Raw genomic sequence first — 13,251 nt, forward strand, 5'->3', positions numbered from 1 at the left:
GACGTCCATCAATGGCACCAACAGCACGGCGGAAACCCTAATGGCCAGCAAGGTGTGCAAATCCTGCATCCACCTCCTCCAGTTCTTCTGTTTTGCGAAAATTAATGACTCTGTGGAGGATGGTCATCATTTCCTCCACAACATTGTGGACAATCCGGCAGAATGTGGCAGTTGCCATTGAAAGAAATTCTGGCGTTACCCTGTAGGAGGCCCCACTGGCAAACCAGTAAATGGTGACCAGGACCTCTATCTCATGGCTCCATCCATTCCTGTTTTTTTTCAGGGCAACATTTGGACCAACATATTAATGCTGGTCCAAGATAACCTAAAGGCTCGTTTTAGGTCAGCTCCAGAAAAAAACAGGTCCAGGACTGGCACATTCGTGTACAGACCGCAGTACCTCTGTGAAGGGTTTTGCTCCTGTTGGAAGGAAAAAAGGAGAGACTTCGAATCAGTCTAATTTTGAAACTAAAAGATTCATTTCTGTTTTACCACACCGCATTTTTTGTACCGTGTGGTCATTTTGTACACTAACCTTAACCCTTCCAGAGTATTGGTGACGAAAACGTCCACTAGGGGTAATTTTTCCTCTTAATTTGACCATAACTCACAGTATTGCAGCAAATGACATGATTTTTGGTGAGGAATATTAATTTGACATATAATTTGAAATTAGGATTTCAAAATTTTCACTGAGTCATTAATATACTGTTGACAAATTTACTACCCTTTCACGGCGTTAGTGGCTGTTTTCAGCCACTTTTCATTAGGTGCGTGACCTTTGTGCACTGCCCTTGATCTAGCCAAAAAAAATTAAAACATGCACCCCAGCTCTCAGAACTACAGAGAGTTAAAGTGTAAGTGTGAGTAGACCAAACATAAACAAAGTAAGTCTACTTAAGCACGTGCATGAAGTCCTGGTGACCATTTACTAACAAGAAGAGCAGGAGAAACCATGGAGAGGCACTTTGGTGTCAGACAGGCCCTGGAAATGGTTATAGAGACGTCATCCTCTTCAGACACCACCACCTCAGCAGTCTGATCCAGACTTTCATTCACTTTCATCATCCCCTCCAACTTCTTCATCTGACACCGAGGAAGATGAAGAGGACACTGGGTCTGGATGGGTTGGGAGAAATGGAGAAGTGTGGTCTCCCACCAACAAGGAGACAACAATCTTTTCCCTGCCTGCCAGAGGGGTGACTCCAGGTTCAATGCATTATGCCGTGGTGAGGGTAGAGAATGTAGAGTCTGCGTTTGACCTGTTTTTTACCACAGCAATGATTGATCTGGCTGTGGGAATGACCAACCTAAATGGGCGCTGCTCCCTGAAGAACTGGACCGACGTGGACTCCACACTGCTCAGGGCTTATATAGGTCTACTGATTTTGGCTGGAGTCTTTAGGTCAAAAGGAGAGACCACACTGTCCCTGTGGGATGAGTGAAGAGGCCGTGCTATCTTCAGAGCCACCATGTCATGCCACAGGTTTCATGAGATCAACAATGCTTTACGCTTCGACAACAAGCTCCAGAGACCTGCTCGTATCAAGGAGGACAAGCTTTCCCATAACAGGACCCTGTGGGAAATGTGGAGACAGCAGCTTCCCCTCCTCTTCGACCTTGGCAGAGAGGTCACCGTGGACGAACAACTGGTGCAATTTAAGGGGAGATGCAAGTTCAAACAATACATTCCCAAAAAAACTACAAAATATGGGCTGAAGATTTGGATAACTGCTGATGTCACTTCCTCATATGCCTGGAGATGTGACATCTACCTGGGGAATAGCGCCGATAAGCCAGAAGTGGGCCAGGGTCAGCGTGTCGCCCTGGAAATGACAGAGGGACTTCAGGGTGTCACAGTCACGTGTGACAATTTTTTTTACCACCTACCCACTTGCTCAGGTGCTCCTAAAGAGGAAAATCGCCTTGGTTGGAACTGTCAGAAAGAACAAGCCGGAGCTGCCACCCAACCTGGTGCAGGTTAAAGGCCGAGCTGCCCTCTCCCCCATTTTTGCCTTTTACCAGGAATACCACAGCTGTGAGCTACGTTCCAAAACGGGGGAGGAGCGTCATCCTGCTGAGCACAAGACACATGGGAATGGAGGGCCCAAAGCAGAAACCAGTGATTGTCGTCACCTACAACCGCTCCAAAGGCGGTGTTGACAATATGGACATGGTATGTGCCAATAAATATTTACCACATGAATCCCATTCCTGTTCATTTTTACCAAATATTATGTACTTGTAATAGATATGTTTAGGAAATATATTTTGTGTTTTAAATAATGTTAGTACATGCCATGTGCAGCTTTAGAATAAAATTATACTTACCATTATGAAATCAGTACTTATTGTTTTCTTGTTCTATTATCTTTGTAGCTTCCGGATCACATGCTGCAAGTCTTGTTGGAAAGAGTAAGTTAGAGTATGTTTATGTTCATAAATCTAAAGCTGAGTAGATTTTTTTCGAGAAAGATCACTTTTTATATTGAAAATATGTCATTCTGTGTGTATTTTTCCCATTTCAGTGACTTTACTTTTTAAATTGGCATATAACAGCTTAAAATTTTGATTAATTTTTTTTATATTTTGTAGTTTTGATCAGGACTGACGTTGATTAACAGATTTGTGCAAAAAAAAAATATATATATATTTATCTGATATATTTTTACAGCAGTTAAAAGTTAGTAGCTGAAAACATGGTTAAAAGGTCAACTAAACCTGAATATTTTTTCTGCTAGCTGATCTGAGATGTGTTCATGTATTCATGTTTGTGTATTAAATAATTTAATTTGAATGTTGTGCTTGTTCATTATTACAGTATTTTTCTGTTTAAATCCATCTAAAGCTGTACTGATTATCCTGAGATGTAAAAGTACACAAACAGTACAAAAAGTACTTGAGACGTTGGGGGGAAAAAAAACACACCGAAGTTGACAGGTATGCTATTAGCCTCCTGCTCCTCTGCATCCTTGCGTCCTCAGAAGTCCATACTTCCGACAAGTCCATACAAACAAGTACACAAGTACGTACTTGGTATTGATAAACGGCGGCCCTGATTCCAAACACCAGCATACGGTGGTCCTGAAGTGCAAAACACAACAGCAAAAAAAGAAAACAACGGCAAAAGAGGAACGAAAACGACAAATAAAAAACAACAGCAAAAGAGAAAACACAATGGCAAATATTTCTGATTCAACATCACATGATGCAACAACAGCTTTACATACAAATTAGAATTTTGAAAAAGTTTTTTTATTTGTTTATTTATCTTAAAGGGGAATTCCAGTATTTTGAAACCTAGACCTTATGTCTGGCATGAAATATGTTTATCTACTGAATATGTTTATCTATGTTTATCATTGCGTGTCGATGAAGTGGTCCCAGTAGAGGTGTAGTGTAGAATTGCCTCTCTTAATTCTCCTATAGCTGCAAGTAGCCACATAACAGCAGCTATGAGCTAACAGAGCTATAGTACACGTTCGTTCATTCATTCGGCTTAAATAAAAAAAAAAGTAATTTATTGGTGAAATAAAGACACATAATGCCTTATTTAGAGGCTGTATTGTCTATGCCCTGCTCTTTCCCACTATATGGATATACGCGGATCTCGAGTTATCTAAATATCTTCCAAAGGACGCCGACTTTCGCCAAACTGTTCTCGGTGAGTAGATAAACGCATTTCGTGCCAAAAATAAGGTCTAGGTTTAAAAATACTGGAGTTCCTCTTTAACAGAGCAGAAAAGTGTTTTACAGAAAGGTTTAAAGTGAGTTAGATTATTAGAATATCAAAAGAAACACCGCAATAAAATTTATGATATGTGAGTCAGATCTCACCAATGGCTTTCTTAAAGAAGAATACTCAGAAATTTAAAGGTAGCTGCAGTGAATCGGAGTCATAACAAGTCAAATCAAGGTTTATTTATATGGTGCATTTAAAAATAGCCACAGTGACCAGAGAGCTGTACAAGTGGCACAATATATTAATACTGTTAGCAGTTTCTAAGCCTACAGATAAATACGAATTAAATTAAACGGTAAAACGTGGAATAAAATGAGTGAAATAGAAATAAAAACAGTGTTTACAGTCAAAGAGATACCACTAAACCAGATTAACAAACTGAGAAAAGGAGTGAGTTTTATTAAGTTTAGAATAATCAGAGGTCTGATGTGCTCTGATTGAAAAGGTAGATTAACCCCTCTGTAACAGGTTGACCATTAAACTTAAATTCATGAATCAAATTTTATGAACTTACTTGCGATGCATCAAAGGTAGCAAAACCACAGGCTGTTATAGCAAATCAAAGAGCACACCATAAATCAGATAAAATCAGGTAAAAAGTGATGTGTTGAAGGAGATGCTAACACACATCCCAAATAATTCATGGTCCAAAATAAAAGTCTTCTTAGCAAGAGAGAATAGGGTTAAACACTGTCATTTGTCGTGATTTGGAGCTATATAAATAAAACTGAATTGAACTGACTTGGATTAATACAAGTAGTCTTATTGGTTAAAACACACAGTGAGTGTGACACTCACCAATATTTACATGTGTAAAACAGAGAAATCCAAGTGTAGGTTAGAGATTTATTTGACTATATTAAATGTTGCATGTACAGTCTGTGGGGATGCAAAAAACCTCACACTCTACTTACCAAGGTGTTAAAGTTTTACAGTGTGTTCCATCTTTCTTTTCAAAGTTTCTGCACATTTTTCTGGATCATTAATGTTCAGCTTATTCAGTGTTTTTCAGAGTTTCTCTGGCAGAGGATTCTAATGGTTTGTTAGCATTCATACAGAGGTAAGCAGATGTTCATTTAGCACAAAGTCAAGTCTTGACCGAGAGAATTAATGAAACCTGGAGAGCCAACATTGATATGATCTATGAACTGTTCCAGGGTTGTTTCTTATATTAAAGCATTACTGCTGACATTCTCATGTTAGCGCCATAGTTCACAGGAATCCTTTAAAGAACCCCAACTCGGGAGTTTGATGATTATTTTGATTTTATAGGTGCACAGTATATACACACACTGTGGCAGGGGGGAAGGAATGGAAAGGATAAAACAGCCGATTACTTCATGATGATTGATTTTATGAGTTATCAAACCCACCCACAAAACCCAACACCAACTCAACATGCTAATCCAAACATATTCTTATAGAAAGAAATAAGAGCGAGTGTGAGGTGCAGAATGTGGGAGGATGTGAATGGGATGAATGAAATGTTCAGTGACAAAAGTTTTAATGACATGTTTTGGTTCATTAGAAAAGTTCCATAAGAACCGACCTGAGTTGTTTAATTGATGCACTTAAGTAAAACAGAATATACTGCAGGCAGAGTTGCTGTAAGTAAGGTAAAGCACAGGGCTTTCAACTACATGATTAAATGACTACTTTTGTCAAAGGAAAAACAAAAAGGATCCTGAACAATTTTGCTAACATTCCAAAACTGCCAAGAGCAAAGTAAACTAGAAAATTTCTGAAGAAATTTTGATGGGTGCCCAGCTGCTGCCCGTTTTCTGCCCGTCCACACACACACACAGAGAGACAGAGAAGCTGGTAGTTGCCAGTCAAGCATTATATGATCATAATCCAGTCTTAAATATGAGATTCAGGCTTGTTCTGGTGAAATCTGCCTGCTTTAGACACATAAGGCCTCTGTTCAGAATAATGGAGAACATATGAGTGAATGCGCGCTATCGCGCGCATTTGTGTCGTCAGGGGCTGCCATGAAGCTGCTAATCTGTTCAGATTAATGAAAAACATGAGTTAGTGCGCGCTATCGCGCGCATTTGTGTCGTCAGGGGCTGCCATGAAGCTGCTAATCTGTTCAGATTAATGAAAAACATGAGTTAGTGCGTGCTGTCGCACGCATTTGTCTCCTCAGCAGCTGGCATGAACCTATTAATCTGTTCAGATTAATGAACAACATGAGTTAGTGCGTGCTATCGCACGCATTTGTCTCCTCAGCAGCTGGCATGAACCTATTAATCTGTTCAGATTAATGAACAACATGAGTTAGTGCGTGCTATCGCACGCATTTGTCTCCTCAGCAGCTGGCATGAACCTATTAATCTGTTCAGATTAATGAAAAACATGAGTTAGTGCGTGCTATCGCACGCATTTGTCTCCTCCGCAGCTGGCATGAACCTGTTAATCTGTTCTGAATAATGGAAACTTATGAGTTAATGCGTGCTATCGCACGCACTTGTCTCACGAGCGGCTGGCATGAATCTGTTTAACCATGTTGGCTGCCCTGCTGTTGCCCCGCTTCTGCCCTGCTGCTGCCCTGCTCCTGCACTGCTGCTGCCCTGCTCCTGCCCTGCTTACTCTGCCCTCATCAGCCATCTTGGCTCTGCCCTCATCCGCCATCTTGGCTCTGCCCTCATCCGCCATCTTGGCTCTGCCCTCATCAGCCATCTTGGCTCTGCCCTCATCAGCCATCTTGGCTCTGCCCTCATCAGCTGTGATAGAACAGGGCAGCCTTCTTGGGTGTGGTCAGCATTAGTTGCTATGGGCAACAGCTGTGCCTGCCAACTGCCAACTGAAAATTCTGCACCTCACTTTGTCCCCTTAAAATCATGGGGTTTTCATATTGAGGCAGAAATCTGGATACAAACGCTCGCTGTTCGAAAAGTAGAAGTCGTATCCGAATAATTCTTTCACCGTGAGCGCCAGAAGGGACGGGGGAAGCCAGCGGTGTCATTTTTATTCTTCTAACCCCCGTGGCTCCTTTATTATGGCAGTTTTAAAATGATTTTTCACACTGATTTCAGGGCTCGGCCGTTTTATAATGGGATGGAATGTTCCCTCTTTGCGCTCACAGGTGATTTGTGAGAAACCTGTGAGGCCCAGCTCAATGAAAGTCACATTGGGTGAAAGACAACTAAAATACCTACGTTTTGATGTATAATTTATCCAGATCAGGCAGATATTTTGGACGTGAGAGGCATTTGTTTGAAAAATAATTTTTTAAAGATTTTTAGAGTGAGAGGTAGAGTGGAGGAGGCACAAAATGAGCTCCTCTGGACACCTAAAACGTAAACTGCCGTTGTGTCAAAGCCGTATAAGCTATTAACAAGCCCTTTACACCAGTTAAAGCTGAGTCTTTCCTGTCACACACAAACTTTGAATGATGTGTGTGTGACCTTGTATGGCTGAGTTCAGAGGCCTCCAAGGGGAGGCAGTTTTGGGCTCTTCGAGCCCAAAACTGCCTCGTTAAGGCCTTCTCCATTCATTTTCCCATTGACAATTTGCCCGCTTTTTCCCATTTATCCGCTATTCCGGTCGAGTAATGAGAGAGAAAAGTAATAGCACACTTCTGCCCATCGGCGCGCACGCAGCCATGTATTTTTTATTTTAGTCGGACCAACGCTGTGGGACGAGTAGCGCGCCGAAAAACGTGACGGAAGCGGAAAAATAATAAGTATGAGCAATAGTAATATGTGTGCCCTGCCTATGGCATGGGGCAACCATAATTATTACAAACTAGAAAATTTCTGAAGAAATTTTGATGGGTGCCCAGCTGCTGCCCGTCTTCTGCCCGTCCACACACACACACAGAGAAGCTGGTAGTTGCCAGTCAAGCATTATATGATCATAATCCAGTCTTAAATATGAGATTCAGGCTTGTTCTGGTGAAATCTGCCTGCTTTAGACACATAAGGCCCAGTTGATCTGTTCAGAATAATGGAGAACATATGAGTTAGTGCGCGCTATCGCGCGCATTTGTGTCGTCAGGGGCTGCCATGAAGCTGCTAATCTGTTCAGATTAATGAAAAACATGAGTTAGTGCGCGCTATCGCGCGCATTTGTGTCGTCAGGGGCTGCCATGAAGCTGCTAATCTGTTCAGATTAATGAAAAACATGAGTTAGTGCGTGCTATCGCACGCATTTGTCTCCTCAGCAGCTGGCATGAACCTATTAATCTGTTCAGATTAATGAAAAACATGAGTTAGTGCGTGCTATCGCACGCATTTGTCTCCTCAGCAGCTGGCATGAACCTATTAATCTGTTCAGATTAATGAAAAACATGAGTTAGTGCGTGCTATCGCACGCATTTGTCTCCTCAGCAGCTGGCATGAACCTGTTAATCTGTTCTGAATAATGGAAATTTATGAGTTAGTGCGTGCTATCGCACGCATTTGTCTCATCAGGGGCTGGCATGAACCTATTAATCTGTTCAGATTAATGAAAAACATGAGTTAGTGCGTGCTATCGCACGCATTTGTCTCCTCCGCAGCTGGCATGAACCTGTTAATCTGTTCTGAATAATGGAAACTTATGAGTTAATGCGTGCTATCGCACGCACTTGTCTCACGAGCGGCTGGCATGAATCTGTTTAACCATGTTGGCTGCCCTGCTGTTGCCCCGCTTCTGCCCTGCTGCTGCCCTGCTCCTGCACTGCTGCTGCCCTGCTCCTGCCCTGCTTACTCTGACCTCATCAGCCATCTTGGCTCTGCCCTCATCCGCCATCTTGGCTCTGCCCTCATCAGCCATCTTGGCTCTGCCCTCATCAGCTGTGATAGAACAGGGCAGCCTTCTTGGGTGTGGTCAGCATTAGTTGCTATGGGCAACAGCTGTGCCTGCCAACTGCCAACTGAAAATTCTGCACCTCACTTTGTCCCCTTAAAATCATGGGGTTTTCATATTGAGGCAGAAATCTGGATACAAACGCTCGCTGTTCGAAAAGTAGAAGTCGTATCCGAATAATTCTTTCACCGTGAGCGCCAGAAGGGACGGGGGAAGCCAGCGGTGTCATTTTTATTCTTCTAACCCCCGTGGCTCCTTTATTATGGCAGTTTTAAAATGATTTTTCACACTGATTTCAGGGCTCGGCCGTTTTATAATGGGATGGAATGTTCCCTCTTTGCGCTCACAGGTGATTTGTGAGAAACCTGTGAGGCCCAGCTCAATGAAAGTCACATTGGGTGAAAGACAACTAAAATACCTACGTTTTGATGTATAATTTATCCAGATCAGGCAGATATTTTGGACGTGAGAGGCATTTGTTTGAAAAATAATTTTTTAAAGATTTTTAGAGTGAGAGGTAGAGTGGAGGAGGCACAAAATGAGCTCCTCTGGACACCTAAAACGTAAACTGCCGTTGTGTCAAAGCCGTATAAGCTATTAACAAGCCCTTTACACCAGTTAAAGCTGAGTCTTTCCTGTCACACACAAACTTTGAATGATGTGTGTGTGACCTTGTATGGCTGAGTTCAGAGGCCTCCAAGGGGAGGCAGTTTTGGGCTCTTCGAGCCCAAAACTGCCTCGTTAAGGCCTTCTCCATTCATTTTCCCATTGACAATTTGCCCGCTTTTTCCCATTTATCCGCTATTCCGGTCGAGTAATGAGAGAGAAAAGTAATAGCACACTTCTGCCCATCGGCGCGCACGCAGCCATGTATTTTTTATTTTAGTCGGACCAACGCTGTGGGACGAGTAGCGCGCCGAAAAACGTGACGGAAGCGGAAAAATAATAAGTATGAGCAATAGTAATATGTGTGCCCTGCCTATGGCATGGGGCAACCATAATTATTACAAACTAGAAAATTTCTGAAGAAATTTTGATGGGTGCCCAGCTGCTGCCCGTCTTCTGCCCGTCCACACACACACACAGAGAAGCTGGTAGTTGCCAGTCAAGCATTATATGATCATAATCCAGTCTTAAATATGAGATTCAGGCTTGTTCTGGTGAAATCTGCCTGCTTTAGACACATAAGGCCCAGTTGATCTGTTCAGAATAATGGAGAACATATGAGTTAGTGCGCGCTATCGCGCGCATTTGTGTCGTCAGGGGCTGCCATGAAGCTGCTAATCTGTTCAGATTAATGAAAAACATGAGTTAGTGCGCGCTATCGCGCGCATTTGTGTCGTCAGGGGCTGCCATGAAGCTGCTAATCTGTTCAGATTAATGAAAAACATGAGTTAGTGCGTGCTATCGCACGCATTTGTCTCCTCAGCAGCTGGCATGAACCTATTAATCTGTTCAGATTAATGAAAAACATGAGTTAGTGCGTGCTATCGCACGCATTTGTCTCCTCAGCAGCTGGCATGAACCTATTAATCTGTTCAGATTAATGAAAAACATGAGTTAGTGCGTGCTATCGCACGCATTTGTCTCCTCAGCAGCTGGCATGAACCTGTTAATCTGTTCTGAATAATGGAAATTTATGAGTTAGTGCGTGCTATCGCACGCATTTGTCTCATCAGGGGCTGGCATGAACCTATTAATCTGTTCAGATTAATGAAAAACATGAGTTAGTGCGTGCTATCGCACGCATTTGTCTCCTCCGCAGCTGGCATGAACCTGTTAATCTGTTCTGAATAATGGAAACTTATGAGTTAATGCGTGCTATCGCACGCACTTGTCTCACGAGCGGCTGGCATGAATCTGTTTAACCATGTTGGCTGCCCTGCTGTTGCCCCGCTTCTGCCCTGCTGCTGCCCTGCTCCTGCACTGCTGCTGCCCTGCTCCTGCCCTGCTTACTCTGACCTCATCAGCCATCTTGGCTCTGCCCTCATCCGCCATCTTGGCTCTGCCCTCATCAGCCATCTTGGCTCTGCCCTCATCAGCTGTGATAGAACAGGGCAGCCTTCTTGGGTGTGGTCAGCATTAGTTGCTATGGGCAACAGCTGTGCCTGCCAACTGCCAACTGAAAATTCTGCACCTCACTTTGTCCCCTTAAAATCATGGGGTTTTCATATTGAGGCAGAAATCTGGATACAAACGCTCGCTGTTCGAAAAGTAGAAGTCGTATCCGAATAATTCTTTCACCGTGAGCGCCAGAAGGGACGGGGGAAGCCAGCGGTGTCATTTTTATTCTTCTAACCCCCGTGGCTCCTTTATTATGGCAGTTTTAAAATGATTTTTCACACTGATTTCAGGGCTCGGCCGTTTTATAATGGGATGGAATGTTCCCTCTTTGCGCTCACAGGTGATTTGTGAGAAACCTGTGAGGCCCAGCTCAATGAAAGTCACATTGGGTGAAAGACAACTAAAATACCTACGTTTTGATGTATAATTTATCCAGATCAGGCAGATATTTTGGACGTGAGAGGCATTTGTTTGAAAAATAATTTTTTAAAGATTTTTAGAGTGAGAGGTAGAGTGGAGGAGGCACAAAATGAGCTCCTCTGGACACCTAAAACGTAAACTGCCGTTGTGTCAAAGCCGTATAAGCTATTAACAAGCCCTTTACACCAGTTAAAGCTGAGTCTTTCCTGTCACACACAAACTTTGAATGATGTGTGTGTGACCTTGTATGGCTGAGTTCAGAGGCCTCCAAGGGGAGGCAGTTTTGGGCTCTTCGAGCCCAAAACTGCCTCGTTAAGGCCTTCTCCATTCATTTTCCCATTGACAATTTGCCCGCTTTTTCCCATTTATCCGCTATTCCGGTCGAGTAATGAGAGAGAAAAGTAATAGCACACTTCTGCCCATCGGCGCGCACGCAGCCATGTATTTTTTATTTTAGTCGGACCAACGCTGTGGGACGAGTAGCGCGCCGAAAAACGTGACGGAAGCGGAAAAATAATAAGTATGAGCAATAGTAATATGTGTGCCCTGCCTATGGCATGGGGCACCCATAATGATGAGAAGAAAAGTGAGAGTATCAAAGCTGATCTGGGCCCTTAGGTCAAAGCATGCATGCGTGATCAATAACCAACCAAAGATCTGGGGCCGTATTCCAAAAGATTCTTAGTGCAAAGAGTTGCTCCTAGTGGTCAAGTTTTAAGAAAATTCTTAGAATCATGATGTTTGTGTAGAATTTCCCCTAAAAGTGAAGAGCAGATCCTCGTAAAGATAAAAGCTATTCCTAAAGAATCCTAGCTCTTAAGAGAGCTCCTAAGGTGAGATCTGTTAAGAGCAGGAAAGAGGACTTGTAAACGGCTTAGGAGTTCCCTAAGCAGAGGACAGAATAGGCAGGAGAGATATTCTCCAAACACTGGATGACAGTGAATTGATAAAACGCTACAGATTGGATCGTGCAGGAATCATGTTTGTGGTTGATCTCATTTGACATGCACTTACTTCTGCAACCGAACGTCACAGTGCCATACCACCTGAAATGAGTCATCACAACACTGAGGTATTTGGACAAATGCAACAATGCAGCAGTGATGACCTGGGTCTGTCACAACCCTCCATCAGCAGGGTCATCAACCAAACACTGACAGCATTGTCACAACCTCATATTGTGACACAATTTGTTTAATTTCCTTTGGATGACCGCACTTTGCAAGCTCACAAAAGGGCATTTATGGACATCGCAGAATTCCCTGATACTATGGATGTAATCGATTAGACACATGTCCGAATAATTGCACCATCAGAAGATGAAGCCGTCTTATTGAACAAGAAGAGATTTCACAGTATCAATGTTAAACTTGTTTTCAATTTTGGACATTGTTGCTAAATGGCCAGGCTCAACACATGATGCCAGAATGCTCCCTGATTGTGGCCTCAGACAGCTTTTCGAGCTTTTCCATTTGGCACTTGTTAGGGGACAGTGGCTACCAATGCAAACCATGCCTCCTAACACCTAACCTCCAGCCACGCCAAGGGCTGCAACTAAACTACAACAGGTAACCCAAACAATGTGGAGTTACGCATGTAAAGAATGTAAACAGCGTGTTGAAGTATCTTATTAGTTTAAAAATTCCCCTCAAATAATGTACATTTTGATTATCTCAGTTTTTACTTGTAGTGCCAATAAAACAACAAGGGCAGTAGTGGAGCGTGGCGTTGGACAACTGAAGAGGCGCTGCTGGCGGGTGAGGTGAGCCGCCAACAAGGCTTCTGTGTCCTGGAGGGTGGCCGGCCTGAGCCTGCGTCCCAGGTTTTTTCTGGCCCAGTCGGTGGCAACCTCCAAGGGCCCCCTCCACTCCTGGCTGGGAAACTCTGCCAGTGTCTGGACATCCTGGTTCATGCTCCGCTCATAGTGCTGTTGGAGGATGAGCAGAGTGTTGCCAGTTTTTGGCGTTCCCCTCCAGCAGCAGCTGCGTGACGTCCCTGGGGGAAGCTGGCTTGATGAGGTTAGCCAGGCTGTGTGTGGTCCAGGGCTCGAGGCCTTTGGTTTGTGTATGTGGAGGGGGGGGGGGGGGGGGGGGGAGAGCGAGAGAGGGGATGGGGAGGACTTAGGGTAAGGCTAAATGACCGGGAAAGGCCTGAGACAGAGGAATCAGGTTGTCAGGTAAGGCCGGAAACCGTTAGTTTTAGCCAAAATTGTTAGGCTTATGAAAATTAAT

General features: G+C 43.5%; 1 pseudogene; it reads left to right on the top strand.

Moving 5' to 3' along the window:
• The first annotated feature begins 955 nt into the window (after positions 1 to 955).
• LOC140312465 (piggyBac transposable element-derived protein 4-like) lies at positions 956 to 13,010 on the top strand (annotated as a pseudogene).
• Positions 13,011 to 13,251: the final 241 nt, after the last annotated feature.

The sequence above is a fragment of the Leuresthes tenuis genome, unplaced genomic scaffold (assembly GCF_036924035.1).
Source record: "Leuresthes tenuis unplaced genomic scaffold, fLeuTen1.0.hap1 SCAF_7, whole genome shotgun sequence".
Taxonomy (NCBI): domain Eukaryota; kingdom Metazoa; phylum Chordata; class Actinopteri; order Atheriniformes; family Atherinopsidae; genus Leuresthes; species Leuresthes tenuis.